Consider the following 12,239-nt stretch of genomic DNA (forward strand, 5'->3'; position numbering starts at 1 on the left):
ATTGGGTCAAAGAGCTGCATTCTTTATTGTAGCTTTTAGCTATTTATCCTATGTAGAAATCAATCAGTTCTAGCCAGTTTATCTACGCTTACTGGTTTAAAATATTAATACCTTTTTCTAAAATCTCCTTTGTAAATTTATATATGATATCTTGCTCCATAATGTTTCTTCCTTTTTCAAAGTAATTGGCTTGTAACTCATTTGTACTGAAGACCAAAACTGTAATAATGGCAAAAGTTATGCTGGAATCAGAAGCCAGATTGGCATTTACAGAATCAAAATTGCTTCAAATATACATTAAAAGTTCACAATGTAGAAGTACACTAACTGTTAAAACATATTATATTAAAAAAAATATTGGATGGAAAGTTTCTAAGTCAAGCACTAAAAAGTTCGGAAATGCTAATTTTTTCCTACTGCATGTACATTTTCCTGTAGCATTCATTACCTGATATGTGATGGTTTGCATTTGTTTTTTTTTTAAAGGCTTCTGTCTTGTTCCATCTTGTTCAGTTTTTTTATATCTTTCACAATCATTGTCCATCTCTAAGTCTTATTTGAAGTATTTCACTGAACACAAAAATATAAAATAACTTTTAAATATTTGCATAATGTTGTTAGTATACCTTGAGAGTTCTTCATTTACAATACATCTACTTTCACATAACCCTACAAGATAAAGTTATATTATTATCCATTTATGTTCCTTGAAAGATGCATAGGGTGACAAAACATTTTAAAACTCCTAAGCAGCAAGAGGAAATCCAAAGGAAACAGGAGTAAATTAAGTTGTCTGAAACGAAAATATGAAACACTCAGTATGTCTTTTGTTTTTCCTTTTATTTTAGTTTTGAAAAAGACTAATTACATGACTAAAAATTAACATTATCAGCACAGTTGAAGGACTTCTTCCCCTGATGATCAGATAAAGTTTTACCTTGCCTGGATAAAGGATTGGTGGTGTCTTCTCAGTGAATTACTGATTCCAGCCTTTCTCTTTTTCCTCATGTGGAAACTTCTTTGAAGAAAATAAATAAACAGAAGGAAAAGAGATTAGATGCATGGATTTGCCTTCTAAAGATTCACAAAATGTATTTACACCAGAAATGAACAGTCAGCTGAAAGGAGATCATCTGAAGAGGTAGCTGGTCATTAGTACTTGTACTGCTCAAAAACTAGTTCTACAGAATTACTCTAAGTCCCTTAAAACTTCTTAATAGGAAAGAATCAGCAGGAGAAGTCATTCCAAAGGAAATTATGGACTCGAGTTTATCTCTACTTTAAAAATATGTAAATTTCAGGAGAGATCCTTTCATGGTATGTGATAAACAAGTGTCTCAGAGAGAGAAAGAAAAGGGTGCAGACTCTTGACAATGTGAATTATGACTCCTGATGGGACAGTACAGGACTAGAAAGATCTCTGCAAAGGCTGGAACAAAAGGGCATGACCAATAGCCTTGCAATGAACAGCTTTCTACTTAAAAATCTTCTAAAATCAAATATTTTGTTTTGGGAAATTGTGATAAAGAGCTTGTCTCTGGACTAATAAGCTACATCCATTCGTTAAAGGAAATATATTTAGACGTGTCCTCTATTACATCAGTCTCTTATCTGTGCCTGAATCTAAATCACATTCAGAACAGATGACTGACAAAACTGAAAGGAATAAAGGAAACAGAACATAAACCAAGTATTAAAAGGTATTAAAATAATGGTGTATAGACTGTACATAAAGTAAATTTTCACTGATAAATTGGAAACCATGAAAATTTCCAAAAATTACTTTGTAAACCTATGAGACTCTCTCACACATGTTATCAGTTAAGCTTTAGAACCAATAAGGTGTAAGCCCAGAAGAAGACAAATATTTACAGGAGAAAGAGAAAAGGACACAAGGCATATCAACAAGGCAGCTTAACAAAATTAATTACTATAAAACTACTATAGAATAAATCTGGGTGGTTTGGGAAGAAATAGGTGAAGTGCATTTCAAATACAAGAAACACTTCTATGTTATGAGATTCTCTCAAGGATAATGGGGTGGTACATTTTAAATGAAAATACTTATATTGTGAGAACAAAATTAAGTATGGAAACACTCAAAATTCTGACAAATAATCTTTCTTAACTTGTACGGTTGTAGCAGGCAAGGTTTTTGCCAGCATATGTCTTGTAACCTCTGGTATTCAATGTAATAATGAAAAGGAGAAAGGAACAGAAAATATGTTTGCAGATGGAAATTCCTAAATTTGAAAAAAGGGTTAAAATGACTGTTTAAAATAAGATGCAACTATATGTAGCATCTACCATATGTAGAGCAAATAATCTTCCTTAATTACCAATGCTGTGAAGTAGATGTCTAGTTTTGTTTTGGTTTTTTTAAAATAAGATCAGAGTTTGAAATTAATTACTCAATCTCATCATGCATCAAGATATGGAATTAAATTCTATTACCCTACATAAAATACAGTGTTATAGAACAAGTTGTCTGAACAACCATCTTTCAAGAAATTTATGTAAAGTTCAGAGGACAAACAATTGCATATGTTAAGGTCTATTCCAAAGCTTTTCATCTTTAATTATCTCCATTTTAATGATGGAAGTTTAAAAACCAGTATTAACTGAGAAGGAATGGGAAAGTCATCAGAATGTCAGAAAAGAATCTCACACCCTTAGAGAAGCTTTAAAGGATTATCCTCAGAGCAGTGTTGGTCAAATAAATAAACTGCTGAAAACTATCATCTCCCCGCTAAGTTAATGATGCACATTAGTTTCAAAAAAGATTTTCAGACTGCTTCATGTAAAAAGGAACTAATTTTCAAAACTCAGCTGGGATATAGGATATGAGATTGGAGTGCCTGCAAATTTACATAAAGATGGAATGAGAACTTATTCATAGCATCAGAAGACAAAAAAAAAAACAAAACAAAACAACAAAACAAAACAAACAAAAAAAACCCCAAACAAACCTACACACCACAAAAGCATCCATTTTCCAGTTTGCAGAAGGATTTATTTCCCTAGATACTAAAGTTCAACAAAAATCTAGCTTATCACATGTAAGATGTTTTTTCTAGGGGAAAAGGATATATAACCTTAATGGTTAGGTATTAGTCTGACATGTCGTTGTAAACATGTCATTTTGGGAGCCATCACCTTGCTCCATTTGTCTAATGCTCAGACTACCAGATTAATCTCTCAAGTAAGAATGAAAAAAATTAACAATATTGGGTGTCCAAGACTTGCAGACTGGATGAATGAGAGAAAGAAAATTAAATGTCAATATTTGTTCATGAAATCATTATGAGAAATTTCTGTGGTACTCTTTCACGGTACCCGGTAGCTATTAAAAAACCTTTTAATCAGACTTAAATGCAGCATATTAAATAATTTCTAATGCTTTTTTTCCAAAATACTTCTGTATGCTTCACTAAAGAGTTAAATAAAATAAAGGAAGATGCATGCAATAGTCTCTGTGATTCATTTGACCTATTATTCTGTCTATAGGTAATTTGAATTAAAAAAGGAGTTAAGAAGGTAATTTAAGTGATACCTAATCTTATCTCATTGTTATTTTCACTGTTATTTTATGTAACAAAATAGATTTTCTAGGCAAATTGGCTAAACCCAGACATAGTTTCTGAAATATTTATTTCTCTAAGCAAACTGCAGAAATATTTTTGAAAATTCTTTCACAGTATTGAAATTTCTAAAGACAGAACTCAATAGTTCCTAATTGTATGTTTCAGATAATGATATTTTATAAACATCTTTCTCCATTTTCTAAGAGTTAAAACCTACATATCTTGAAAGAACTGAGGTATTTATGTTCATGTGGGAGACTAAATGATACTCATGAATTGTCATTGATCTTTTTAATGCAATGTAATGTTGGTTTTATTTTTCTGTTCAAAATCAAGACTATTAATTTTAATTATTCAGATAAGTGAAATATTGTTATGATTGAAAACATAAACATTTAATTGATTTTTTTTTCACTCTCCAAAATCTTATTCTTCATTATTCTTAATAGCTATAGGGCTTTTTTGACTCATACTGAATTATCAGTCTCCCTTTCATGTAATGAAAAGAGAGACTAAATAGATTATGACAATAGATAGATTATGGCAGTTATTACATTTATTACATTCATGATTCTTTCAGTTCTCAAGACTTATTTTTTGAGTTTGAATAGTTAAGAGTCACAGATACAACTTTTCCCTCCAAACTGGGAAAACTCTGTCCTATATAAAATAAAATAAATATTCCTAGTTCTTGTCAAAATAAAGAGAAGGGATGTTCTGACTCCTCTCCTTCTGAATCTGAATTACTACTGATAAGACTAAGATTTGCAAAGCTCTTCCACGCAGAAGCTTAATAAAGCGTTTCTAAGGTGTTAATTTTTCAAAGCAAATCAATCTTGTGGACCAAAAAAAACGTTTGCTACCTATTATATAACACAAATCTTTGAGTAATTTTAAGTTGCTGGATCATGAAATGGCACACTTTGGAGTTCTTTTGGAATTTATTCTTTTCACAAAAAGGTGACTTCTAAAAGTAATTATGACCGTGTTGCCACAGCTCAATGAGAATTTGCAGCATTGAAAGACATCTAAAGGTAAAATGCTTAAAAATTAATTACACACTTCATTTAAACCATCTTAAATCTTCTTCTAGATTTCCAAAATGATCTACAATTTTAAGCATTGTTTGTCTCCAGCCTCTCAAATACGAGGCATAACTTACAACCTGCTCACTCCATTTCTAATTCTTCAAACTCTTGTTACACATGGTGATATTCTTTTCTGAAGAATTTTTTATCTGGCCTTTTATTATACACTTTATGGCATGTAAATTCAAATTTTACCTGATGAGAAGTCAGGTTAACCTTGACCATAAGTCTGATGTTGTGCACCTGAACTGTGTGAAACACAAACAAACCTGGGGAAAGTTGATGAGTAAGAAACATAAGCAAAGTGGTCTTATTAATCTACTATTAAGTGTAAGCTGTGTATTTCAGAAGAATAGCAATGGAACAGTATGAGAAATGTGGAACATCACACAACAGTCCTGGAGGTTCACACTTCAATCATTCCAAACAGATAATTGCCATCATGGTGATTTGGGATTGCAATATGGGACACAAAGTTACTGATTAGAGCTTTGGATTTTGTTCAGCCCAAAGAAGGGAAGGCTAAAGGAGGATCTTGCTGCTGTCTTTAACATCAGCGTACGGCTGTCACGGTTGTTGTTTATTTTATTAAGTTTTATTAAGTTGATTGTTGAATGGTTTCTTCCATTATCCCCCATTTTTCCCCAAGTTGGTTTCTTCTAGAGTTGTGCCCTCCCTTCCATCTGTCCCTCAAGGTATCCCCCTCCCTTTATTCCAGACTTCCCTGCCTGCAGGCAACCCTGCCCCTTCTTCCAGAACATTCCCCGCCACTCATCATTTGGACCAACCCCCAACCAAGTCCTTTCTCCTCCCCTTATCCTGGTTGGTTTCTGCCCCCAAACTGCACCTCAAGTATGACAACATTGGCTGTCCTGTTGTATCCACCTCCCATTTCGCTGTGCCTTTAAACCCCATGCAGAGAGGTACTCGGGTCTCTCTGTGTCCTGACCTCTCTGACTTCTTTAAAGGTTGTTGGAACCTCGTGACTGGAGCGTCTCCTCTGCCTTCTCTGTTTGGTCCCTGACCTGCCACATAGGAACCCCGTCCCACTACCTAGAGCATTGATGGCTCCAAGGTTCTGGTTTCACCAAGACCTGGGGTAAAAACAAAACCTTCTCCAAGGTTTTGGTTTCACCCCAGCAGAGGCAGTTCCCCACACTCACCACTCCACTGGAGAAAATCAGAGCTAGCCCAAGTTCCAGTGCACAGTGGCATACAGCTGCAGAGAGGGTGGCATTAGCATTTTCTTGGCAATACACAAGTTTGTCCTTGGCAAAAGAAGGACAATGGGTAAAAATGCAATGACTGATATCCCAGTGGGATGTTCAAAAAAGTAATAGATTATGTCTGAAAAACACCAGAATAGGTGTTTTTCTTTAGATCACAGGGAGATCTGAAGAAACCCGAGCCACCTGACTGAACTAAAAAAGCCAGCATCAAAGTCTACCTTATTCTGAACAGTGGGTCTTACTAGACGATTTAGGGAGATACCTTCCAATTTCACCTATTCTCTGATTCTAGTCTATAATACACACATATCTTTTTTTTCCACTCCCTGCATTCTTTACTCAAATTTTCTGAATACTACTCCCACATCTTTCTGCTTTCTCACAGAAACCCCAGACATGAAGCCACAGCACTAACTGTATGAAAATGCCCAAATGCCTTAGTTTGAGACAATTTAAATGACAACACTCTGAAATTAATTTTCTCTCTTCATAAATTCAACCAATCCCTTTCCACCAATAAGGAATGAATGCAAGCACATGTAAGTGAAAAAACAACAGTTTACTAACAAGCAAAACAGCAACAGTCATGAAATAACAGCAAATAACCACTAGATACAAAACTGCTCAGTTTGCCCCAAGGCAGTCTCTCTGAGATGAAAAAGAAACCAAAAGAGAACCCAAAATGGAAAAGCCTCTGCCTGCAGTGCTGAGATTTGATAGCAAGAAATACAGACCCAAACCAAGTGACCAGAGAGCTCTGCCTAAGGCAAAGATGAAGCAAAATTCATGCAGCAAAAGAGCTCAAGCTGCCTGTCAGAGCAGACTTTAAAAAGGCCATGATACGGTCCATGACCTCGCCATTCTATTTCCTGCAGCACTGCAGGTCTTCAAAGACACAATAGCAATCTTGGGCACAGATGCATATGGAATACAATGACTTTTTGGGTTACCCCAGGGAACTAAAGTATTACAAAATAGTAAACATGTGATGCATGTACCTGAGAGGCTGATCAGAAATAGTTGTGATTACTGACTACAGGCAGACAGCAATCCAATGCATTTCTCAGATTGAGCTTGTCATCTGTTCTGATGCTCTGCACAAAGTGAGTTACCTGCATTATTTCACAGACTGTAATATGCATGTAAAATGTATACATCATTTAAAATTTTTTTCAAGACTGTATTAGTGTCTTCCTTGGAAGCAGGATGAGAAAAGCATCAGGAAAAGCTAGAAAATGTTACTGCTTTTAATTGTATGGAAGCAGAAAATCAATTGCAAATACAGAAACATAGCACAGCAATATGAAGTGTGAAACAAATTTGAGGATGCACTTCAGAACTGATAAGCATAATTTCTCATACTAAATTTAATATTACAGTTCATATAATACATCAGAATATAGTTATATGCATATTTTGTACACTGTTCTATAACTGTACAAAAATATTTATAGCAAAGACCCTATAATCTTCCATTAAGATTCATTGCAACAGTGGAATTTAGAAATGTTTTTCTTAAAAACTCAGCTTTTAAGTTAATGATTGAATCAAGTGTTATTTTTCTTTTAAAAACCTAATATGTATGTTCTGAGATTGGTTTAGCCTATCAGGTTATATTAATGTAAGATTAATCAAGAAATTTTGCATTTTCTAACCTCTCTTGTGGAAAATTTTATGCATATTATTTGTAAATGTGAAAACCTCAGGAGCAGGGCTGCATTAGCAGATCCTGTTGCAAAGGTATCCTCAATAATTTACAAACCAACAAAGCCTGAATTGGATAGAAGTTGTTTCAGGCATAACTTCTAAAATAAATGCAGAGAGCACCATCTTCTGGAGTCATTGAAGTATTGACACTCTTCACAGTGAAAGCAGAGCATTGAGTTTCAGTTAAATAAATGTTTATAGATGCAACAAGCTTAAAAAATTGTTCTGTGAGCAGAGTAATTAATCAAGCATGGTTTTAAATGGGCTACTATTCTGATTCTCATAGCAGAAAATATTCGTGTCCTTGCCAGCTCCTTCTGCATCATTAGGGACCGCCTTGCTCTGCAGCGTGATGTGCAGCTCTCTTCACAGAAACTCCTTCAGACAAGGGTTTCTTCTCACAGGGAACTTGCTACTCACACTCTGGTTAGTTCAGAGCTACATGGGAAGTCAACTGGTACACGTGATGTTTGGCAAAATTTTGGCTGTTTCTTGGAGCAGTTAAAGGACTGAACATTTTGCTGGAACTGTCCAACAAATTAAAAAGCTGCTGGAAGTTGAACAAGAAATTGAGGCTGATGGAGTTATATCAGGTTATTAGTCCAAAAGCAGTTGGCATAAAGCAGATAAGCTGTACCAAATTAAAAAAAAGAAAGCTCATATACCAATTAACAGTTTTGCAGAAAAGGACCTGGGGTCCTGGGGAAAAAGCTGATCATGGGCCAGCAGTGTGTCCATGCAGCAAAAGCAGCCAAAAGCATTCTGGGCTACTGCAGGAGCGTTGCTGCCAGCAGGTTAATGGAAGTGATTCCTCCCCTCTGCTTGGCCCTGGTGAGACACATTTACAGTGCTGTCCAGACCTGGGCCCCCTTGCTCTGAACACAGGGCTGTGTACTGATTGGGACAGAATTACATTTCTTAATAGCTGTCTGTACAGTGCTAGGTTTGGATCTGGGGTCAACACAGTGTTGATAACACACGAGTGTTTTAGCTGTTGCTGAGAACTGCTTGCACAGTAATGAGGCTTTTTCTGTTTCTCACTCTATCCTCTCCCTTCACAGCAGGTAGACTGGAGGTGAATAAAAGCTTGGAAGGGAACACATCAGGACAGCAGACTTGAAAAGACAAAGAGATATTCCATGCAATATAACATCTCTTACAGCAATAAAACTATGGGGGTGGAAGAGGCTTTTTTCAAGGTAGCCGTCACTCAGAGACTGACTGGGCATCTATCTTCATCTCAACATGCAGATTTTCTCCTTTTTGCCCTTTCAATTATTTCTTCCATCCTGTTGGGGGTGAATAAGTAAGAAAAGGAATGTGGGCTTAGCTGCCAGCAAGGGTAAACTCCCTTAAATGGATAATCTGCAGAGGGGCCTTCTGGTGCCTCAGCTATTCTGTGTTTCTAAAATACCTAGACATGGAGTTGACCTGCCACAGGATTCCTCTCTACAATATTATATGCCTTTGTGATCTTGAAAAAATTACTTTAAAATGAAAATTAGTACTCCATGCATGTTCTTTATCTTTCCCACCGTGGTTTACATTGATGAATTAATGACGAAGATTAAGAGTATTCACTTGCACCAAATGCTGAAGACCCCATATGAAGAATCTCTTGCTTAATCTATCAGTCTAACTTTACAGGATTTTGTCTTTAACACCACACTAGCAACAGCTCACAAGTGCAGCATTTTCTAGCACAATATCCAGGTACACAAGCCCATAAATTCTCTGTTTCTGTCTAAAATACCTTAGTTTTAAAAGGAGGAACAGATTTTTCAATCTAAAGTAGATTTAATCAAGTTTTCAAAACAAGGAAATTCTTGGACAACTATTTTATAGCATAATTTTCTTTTCTTCACATTCTGTCATACAACATAGTTGCTTTTAACTGGATGACAGTATTATCACAGTGTTATTACTATGTCTCCTTGCTCTGTTGAGCTATGGACATGCAATTGGCTACAAGTTAGTTTCAGATTTATCTTCTCCATTAGAGGTCAGCAGAAGACCATTTATCTGCACAGGATCTGAATGGTTCCCATTTCCTGTTGAAATTCTAGGTCATTAAGCCATTAAGCCAGTCACAAGAAAAAATGAATTTGACATTATGGGTCAGAAAAAGCTAAGGCTTAAAGTCAAAAATAGCTATTGCCTGTTCCATGTAGAATAGTTTTATTGTAGAATCATTGTAGGCAAATTTAGATCACTTAAAAATGTGTAATGTGAACGATTATGCCATGAAAATGAATGGCAACATAAACACAGAGATTCATCTAGTGTAGACATGCCTATAAGATCCTTCTTATGCAGAAAAACTGCAATGAAAACTCACAATTTTGTTGTCTTTCCTCATGTTTTCAGTACCACTGAAAAGTTACCTTTACTTAAGAGAACAACTAGGTCAGAAGATTCCTCTTTCAGTTTTTTCTTAAGTACCCTTGTACAAAGAGAGCATTTCACTTCACTTTGTACAGAAGAATTTCTATAATACCAAGGCTTCTTCAAGTCTGAAGTTTGTAATGACCTTTAGACAGTCACTAAGAAACCTTCAGAGGTGTCCAATAAGCAAACATATAGGAGTAAGAATTACTTTTTGATTTAACTGCTGTCATAGGAACTGTAGTGTTTACATTCCCAAACTTAACCTCATTGTTTTGGTTAGATCTGAAGAATCCTTCCAGAATAATTCTGATAAGGATTTGTGAAGGAATGATGCACTCACATACATCAAGTTATTATAAATACTGAGTTGAACTCACCTACAATCAAGAGTGAAAAAAGTTCAGACTAATGAGCTCAGGAGTGCACTCAGGGAAGCAGTTCTTAAAACACATCAGAAACCTCTAACAGTATCTGAAAAATATGTCATTTGAGAAAAACGTGGCAATATTGAAAAAGAAGTGATAAACTGAAATATATTGATATAGAAACAAAAAATTCTTACGTCAATTTTTTTTTCTTACTTACCTCATGTATTTTTTTCATCAGAAGTAGGCTTATCTATAGACAGATCTCCTACATTAAATTTTCCCTGTAGCAGATTCTCTACCAAAGTTTATTTTTGAAGAATATTAAGCAGAGGTTCTCTAGTGAAAATAATCTGGAATGGAATTTTCTAGTCTGAGAAAAAAAATTCTTTTGAGGATTATCAGACTGCTGCAGGAGATTGAGGCCAGAATTACTAGAAAAAGAGTAATATCCAGGCAATACCTCGAAAGATTTTATAATTTATAGGAAATAAATTTCAAAGTAATTTTACATTCCTCCTTGAATAAATTCTAATGTAAAAATCATTATCATCACATGAAATGTTGCATACCATCTTTTGTTGAGTTATTTCTTCCCTTGCTTAAACACAGTAGGCAGCTTCCCTCTGTCTATGCATAAAAAGATATTGTATAAATAATTATGATAAATTGATTAAAAAACCCTTACTGATCAATAAATTTGTGATAAAATTTCATTTCCTGAGATTACTAGAACCTCTTTCTGAGCTCTATTTTCAAGATTAAGACAATATGTATAAAACTGAAAAGACAAAAAATCTTTCCACACCCTAAATGTTAATATACTCTAAGACATCATAAATGCAAAGCCAAAGAGAAACAACATAAAGATCCGAACAGCTTGGAAATCTGATTTACTATAGAACTGCAGTAGGAAAAAAACGCAAAACCAAAAATTAAACCCACAAAAAACTCCCCACAAAACAAACACATGTAACTGTATGTTGCTGTATGTTGTGGGAGAGGAACGTGTACCTGCCATTCCTTGTTTCAGAATACTGAATTTTATTGCTGACAAAAAGTGAAAACACCATATACAAGTGAGAAAATCCCAAACAAGCATATTAAAAGTATTAGTAAATTAACAAAACCACAGCAGGTATGACTGGTCCAATAACACTGTTATTCACAGTCCAGTTGCCACAGTAAATCCTCATTAATAATATCCTCTTTAAAAACACCATACAAGAACAATTGCTAATACTGACCTCATATTGTTGGTACTAAGATCACCCTTGCAGTGCACTTCTTGATCCTCCTGCAAGCAACTTCAGTGTCCCTAAAACAACTGCCCTAGGGGGAAGCAGAGGACGTCACACTCTTAGTCTTTGTCAGAAAAGGTCCATGGTTAAGGTTTCTTCCTCCTGTTGTCTGGCAGAGAGTCAGTGATTTCTTTCTGCTCAGCCTTGGGCTTGTTTGGGTTTATATCTGCACTTTTCCTCAACACAGCCCACACCTCTGCTGGTACTGTGCAGACCCATCTCACACTGAGGAGGTCACACCAGCAGCCAGGGTGGCCAGCACCACCCAGACCAGGGCCAGACTCTGGCCCCACAGGTCCCAGGGCAGCACGGACATTCTGCTAATGATGATAAAATCGTATGCATGCAGAGAGTGGCACACTGCCACGGCTCCTGAGGGACACCACTACAACCACAAACACAGTCCCAGTGGTGCCTTACCTCGACACGAGCCCTGCTCTCACTGTACCATGAGGGTGTCTCATGCCATGTTTTGCTTAAGTCCACTTCTGCCAGTAATTCTGAGTGTTTAGCATTTCAATGGCTCCTGAAGACTTCAGAGAAAGTAATCCTGAGGATTTAATTTTAGGGCAAAATG

The 12,239-nt window shown here is 35.8% G+C and overlaps 1 long non-coding RNA gene across 1 annotated transcript; it reads right to left on the reverse strand.

The window, feature by feature from the left end:
• Nucleotides 1-488: 488 nt before the first annotated feature.
• LOC116183303 (uncharacterized) lies at nt 489-11,649 on the reverse strand. The gene is made up of 4 exons (XR_004147903.2): nt 11,609-11,649; nt 10,374-10,467; nt 938-1,018; nt 489-570 (listed from the first exon to the last, which is right to left on the reverse strand). It is a non-coding gene; the product is annotated as an uncharacterized LOC116183303 (long non-coding RNA).
• Nucleotides 11,650-12,239: the final 590 nt, after the last annotated feature.

This window comes from Lonchura striata, chromosome 1 (genome assembly GCF_046129695.1).
Source record: "Lonchura striata isolate bLonStr1 chromosome 1, bLonStr1.mat, whole genome shotgun sequence".
Classification (NCBI taxonomy): domain Eukaryota; kingdom Metazoa; phylum Chordata; class Aves; order Passeriformes; family Estrildidae; genus Lonchura; species Lonchura striata.